The sequence below is a fragment of the Mandrillus leucophaeus genome, unplaced genomic scaffold (assembly GCF_000951045.1).
Source record: "Mandrillus leucophaeus isolate KB7577 unplaced genomic scaffold, Mleu.le_1.0 Scaffold217, whole genome shotgun sequence".
In the NCBI taxonomy this organism is placed as follows: Eukaryota; Metazoa; Chordata; class Mammalia; order Primates; family Cercopithecidae; genus Mandrillus; species Mandrillus leucophaeus.
In genome coordinates, this window is record NW_012102221.1 from 2,575,197 (window position 1) to 2,581,429 (window position 6,233).

Sequence of the window (6,233 nt, forward strand, 5' to 3'; positions counted from 1 at the left end):
CATTTGTTCTTAGAGATGAGAAAATGAGTTTGCATAGTTAACAATCCTCTTTAAGAATGTAAGCCTTATTTATAATTTTGGAACATATTTCAAGCTGCTTTTATATTTGGTTACTGTATATATTCTCTAGGAATATTGTCTCAACTTGTTCATTGTATTCACTTTTTTCTCCCTACAAAGAGAAATAGCACATATTGAAACTTTATAAATAGACTTGTACTGAATAGAAGAAACAAAATATGCATACATGTCTGTACTCTAACTTCCTAAAAAGAAGTAAAATTAAATATACCTTATTATGTTCACAATTCTTTTATTTTTACACCTGCATTAAAAATATTTTATGTTAAAAAAAAAAGGATTAAGTTAGTCTATTACTCCACAATGGAGGTAAGGAAGAGTATGCGAGGAATACAGGAGATCCCTTCAGGCACCTCTTAGTACTATGCTCTTAGTACCATGATCACAGAGCTCTGTGATCATGAGCATAGTACCATGCTCTGTGATCAAGGTCAATGGGAAACTACAATAGTTCAATCCAGGCAGTGCTACATACCGCCCAGACCCCTTAAGAATGAATGTTTGGGTCACTCCACTAGGTAAAAAACCACAACCTGCTAAGATGCTTGCTGAAGGCAAAAGCAATACAGAATGGGTAGTAGAAGAAGGTAGTCATCAATACCAGCTATGCCCACATGACCAGTTGCAGAAACGAGGACTGTAATTGTCATATTTCCTCCTTATTTTGTTAAGAACATGTTTGTGTATGTATACACTTGTACTAAGAAAATTTCTTCATTTTATTTCCTTTCTTTTTCCTTTATCATGTGACATAAGATTTATTTACTTCATATAGCATTTAAATGTTGTTAACTTTATGTCATAGCATTTGGTTTGGGGATTGGTACATTTCTGGTTGTATGGAGGATAGCTATATTATGTATACCTAACATAACTATGACCTTATTATTGACTTTATTTGAAGATTATATATGATTTCAGGAGATGCGTATGGGTTCAAGTAAACAAGGGGTAGACTTGTGATGGTTAATGCTAAGTGTCAACTTGACTGGATTGAAGGATGCAAAGTATGGTTCCTGGATGTGTCTGTGAGGGTGTTGCCAAAGAAAATTAATATTTGAGTCAGTTGACTGGGAGAGGTAGACCCACCCTCAATCTGGGTGGGCAACATCTAATCGGGGCCAACAGAGCTAGGATAAAAGCAGGCAGAGGAATGTGGAAGGACTAGACTGGCTAAGTCTTCTGGCCTCCATCTTTCTCCTGTGCTGGATGTTTCCTGCCCTTGAACAAAAGTTCTTCAGCTTTTGGACTCTTGGAGTTACACCAGTGGTTTGCCTGGGGTTCTTGGATCTTCAACCACAGACTGAAGGCTGCACTGTCCACTTCCCCACTTTTGAGGTTTTGGAACTGGGACTGGCTTCCTTGCTTCTCAGCCTGCAGGCAGACTACTGTGGGACTTCACCTTGTGATCTTGTGAGTCAATACTCCTTAATAAACTGCCCTTTATATGCACATCTGTCCTATTAGTTCTGTCCTTCTAGAGAACCCTGACTAATGCAAACATGGTGACTATAGTTCATAATACTGATTGTATACATGAACTTTGCTAGAGAATAGATCTGATGAGTTCTCAGCACACACACATACACACACACACAAATGATAACTATGTAAAATAATGGGAATGCTAATTAGCTTGACTATGGTAATCATTTCACAATGTACATGTATATCAAAACACTATGTTGTACACAGAAGATATATATAATTTTTATTTGTAAATGACACATGAAAAAAGGTAGAAAAATGCTGCACTCAGAAGGACCTTAATCTCATTTTAGGGTCACACAGTTTATGCACAAGTTTCCATTTTTAAAAATGCTCATAACATTCCCAGTTATTTGGTGGCATGCAATTGGCACCTCTTCTAACTGAATGTTTTTTATTAGAGTTGCTTGGAGGCACAGTCAATAACGGATGGGTATGGATAGCTGCTCCTAGAGGGATATTTTAGCAAATAATATCTATGCTTCCTACACCCTACCAAAGAATCACATAACACTGAAATCTTAGATTTGGAGGCGACTGGGTTGATGTTTAGGTCCTATTCCCACCCAATTCAGGAAATGCAGTATATCAGGCTTGACAAACCACAGTTCACAGACCACATTCAGCTTTGCACCTGTTTTTGTAAATAAAGTTTTATTGAAAAACAGCCATGGCCATTCATTCACTTACTGTCTCTGCCTGCTTTCACCTTACATGGCAGAGTTAAGAAGTTGCTACAGAGGCAGCATGGCCTCAAAAGCCAAGAAGATTTACTGTCTGACTCTACAGATAAGCTTGGCTGAAACCTGCTGGATAACACTTCTGACATAGACTTTAGACTTTCCTCTCAAAATACTTCGACTGAGGAGAAACTGGTTTCCTAAGCAGTCTGCTCCAACTCAGGGAGCTCTAGTTTAATTTTATTTTATTTCAGAGCTCAGGGAGCTCTATTTTAATTTTATTTTTAAGAAAAGAAAAAAACTTCCTGTATACTGAAATATACCTCCTTGCAACTTCTACCATTCAGTCCTAGATTTACGTACTAGGCCCACACAAAACAATTTATTCTCCTTTTTCTGCTTTTAAAATATTTAAAGACCACAATGACTTGCCCACTAAATCTCCTTGTTTTCTATTCTTTGAAATTACAGTATATCACCTTGATTAGTAAATTAGAGTTTTCGGAGTCGATTCTTAAATAAATATTTTATGTATACTACTGGAATGCAGAACTACATTTATTAGAAATGTAGGATAATGTTGCCAATACAATATTTTCTGGCGGAATGAAGTAGCGTATTTTAAATATGCCTGTTGTGCTGTCTTTTAGATTTAGGATATCAAGCGGTGCAGCAGAGTAGTCAACAAATCTCTGTACTTTGTGCAGAGTAGCAAAGAGTTTAAATTTTAAATTTCATCTGTTACCAGGCTCAGCAGAAAACAAAAAACAAAAAGCAACTGGGACAAAAGCACCCTGCCTGCAAATCACAGCAGAAACCCTCAGGGTTTGTTCCTCTAAAAGGTGAAATTACAGACTTTTAACCTATTTAAATATGCTTCTGTGTTTAGTTCGGAGTTTTCTTACAGTGAAACATGTTACATTCTAGTAATACAATAAAACTAAAAAACCTCTGTAGATTCAGGTGAACCAAATCTGAACTAAATTGAAAAGAGGCGTGGTCAGTAGAATTCTAAAATATTCTCCCAAATCTCCCACTCAAATCCTGGGGACAGTGAATAAAATGAGATTTCACATCTGCCCGTGATTGTTACATGAGAAAAGCAATTCTGCCGATGGCATTAAGATTACTAAACAGCTGACTTTGTGCTCATCAAAATGGAGTCAATTAGAGTGGGCTGAATCTCATCACTTGAGCCCGTTAAAAGTAGTTTTCCTCTGCGGTCAGCATAAGGAGAAGTCAGAGAGACTCAGAGCGTGAGAGCGATTGACAGCAGGGAAGTGCTCCAGCACTGGCTTTGAGATGGGTCACGGGGCAGGACCTGAGAGTCATCTCTGGACCAGAGCCAAAAAGAACATGGGGATTTCACCCCTACCATCAGAAGCTCTGAATATTCCAACACACTGCACGTGCTTGAAAGAGAAGTTTTCTCCAGAACCTCCCCTTAGACACTTTAGGATGGAGCCCTCTCCACCTCCCCTTGTCCCAGATCTCCATGTGACCCACTACAATCAGACCACTGCTCAAGCATCATCTGCTTGGGATGCCATCCTCCAGCAAGCATCTCATCTGAAAAGGCACCTTCCATCTCTTCCACCTCCTGTCTCTTTACCGTTCTTTGTCTTTCCGCATAGCGCTTCTCACTCCCTGCCATTCTATTGCCTCCTTGTCCATTTCTCTGTTGTTCTTGAGATGCCCCTGTCTGTAACACTTTGCTGGAAGGATTGGGGCTTGCTTCTTGTCTTTCCCTAGTTCCCTGAATAGCATTTGGCAGACTTTTATGAATGAAAGAGTAAAATGATAAATAAATAAGCACATGAATAAGGAATGAAATATTTTTAAAAAACAAGAGATCGAGAACGGGAAGGTTCCTTCACCCACAGTTGTGGACCATCTCATTCTCATATGAGAGTCACAATCACACATGTAAGCTATGACCTGCCAGTGTCAGATGACACTGAACATGATTGTCGGATGAATTCTGATTGGTCCTTGTTCTGCTGAATGCCCTTTGGTGGGAGCAAATGTCCTCTTGAGGTTCTGTCCAATTGCATGACATGAAACACTGCTGTCCTTGTGTTTCCAGAACAGCATTGCTTTTGGTAATAACAAACCAACACTGGCTACAACATCAAGCATTATTGATGGGAGTCACAATTAAGGCATAGACAGCTGAAAAGACTGAAGCACAATCCCTCTCATAGGAGGATGTGGCAATACGAAAAAATTAGTTGTGCCTGAGTGATTTAGATGTCTTAATTTAGCCTGGGAAACACGGCAAAACCCTAACTGTACAAGAAAAAATACAACAATTAGACAGGCGTGGTGGCATGCACCTGTAGTCCTAGCTACTCAGCAGACTGAGGTGGGATGATCCATTGAGCCCAGTAGGTGAAGGTTGCAGTGAGCCACTATTGCATCACTGCAACTCAGCCTGGATGACAGAGTGAGACCCTGTCTCAAAAAATAAAATTAAATAAATAAATAAATAAATGCCTTAATTTACTGTATTTCCATAAGCATAAAACTTAGAACTTGGGCTTGACTTGAGCAAGCAAGGAGGCAAAGCCTAGAGGTAGAATATAGAAAAAAAAAAAGGAAAGAAAGAAAGGAGAGAGAGAGAGAAAGGAAGGAAGGAAGGAAGGAAGGAAGGAAGGAAGGACGGACGGAAGGAAGGAAGGAAGGAAGGACGGACGGAAGGAAGGAAGGAAGGAAGGACCGACGGAAGGAAGGAAGGAAGGAAAAAAAAAAAAAAAGGCTGCTCTCCTTCCCAGGAGTGCCTAATGACACGCCTGTGCTTACACTTTTTTTTTTTTTACTCTTCAACTAAAACATGTATTTTAAAACTATATATGGAATCTGAAAGTAAACTGAGAACATTTTTAAAATAAGACAGTCATGTCTAAATATTGTGATAATTTTTCTTCCCGATAAGATCTATACTATCTGTGTGACCCTTATTGAAGGAAACAAGTTATCACAACATTTGTATATAGGAATCTGAGTTTCATTTAAGTATAGCCTTTATTTCTGTGAAACATAAATTGAGTAGTATCAGGAAAGGCTGAGATCAATAAATCCAAACCCCAACAGAAAGAAAGTGATGGGTAAAGAGGAGAGAGAACGATGGGAAGGAGAAAGAATGTGCCAAAAATTTATCTACTAGGATAAAGAGAACAAAATCAACAGCTGAAGACTGGAGTTCATTCCAAAACTGAATTTGGCCCAAGGAAATAACCATTTGGTGAACTTCCGGACAAGAAACTGAGGCAAGAATGCAACCAATCCATTTCAGTAATTAAGGATGAGAGATTTATCCCTGAAATGTGACATACAGGTAGCCAGCAGGAAAATGAACCTGGTTTAATTAGAGAAGGAGAAAAATGACTAATTAGTCCAGAGAGTCATCAAGGCAGAACCAAAAAACTGGACTGATGTGTTAGGTTAAGCCTAGCTGTATTCTAAAATAATGCACTGTAACTTTAATTTTCCTACTATCTAGAAAGGAGAAAACTCTGCATTTTCTTAAATGGTATTGCATTTAAATGACTGGTGGGCATATATGCTGATAATCCAATCTAGAGAATTATTGAACAGCACAAAGAAAATAGGGTGAAGGCCTAAGATCATATCCAGAGAATGGGGGCCCTTCCTTCATCCTGTGGCTGACCTGACACACACTAAGTTGCTTTTGGTCATAAATGAAAGACAGTCCTTGTAAGCAAATGGCAATATATTGGCTCTTGGGTTCCCACATAGGGTAGACCCACCGCACGGTGGCCAGGGCAGACATGCAGTGAGCCTCAGCATCACCTGCCACGTGGGACGCAGAGTCCTCCAGGATTCTGGTCATTTCTTCTGCCTGCTTCTTCTCTACTCATCACCCAGCAGCTGCTCCAGAGATTCTACTGCTGACTGATCTTGAGTTTCACAACGTGGAGTTTCCACCACAGAGATTGTATCTCTTCTTCAATTGCAGCTGGG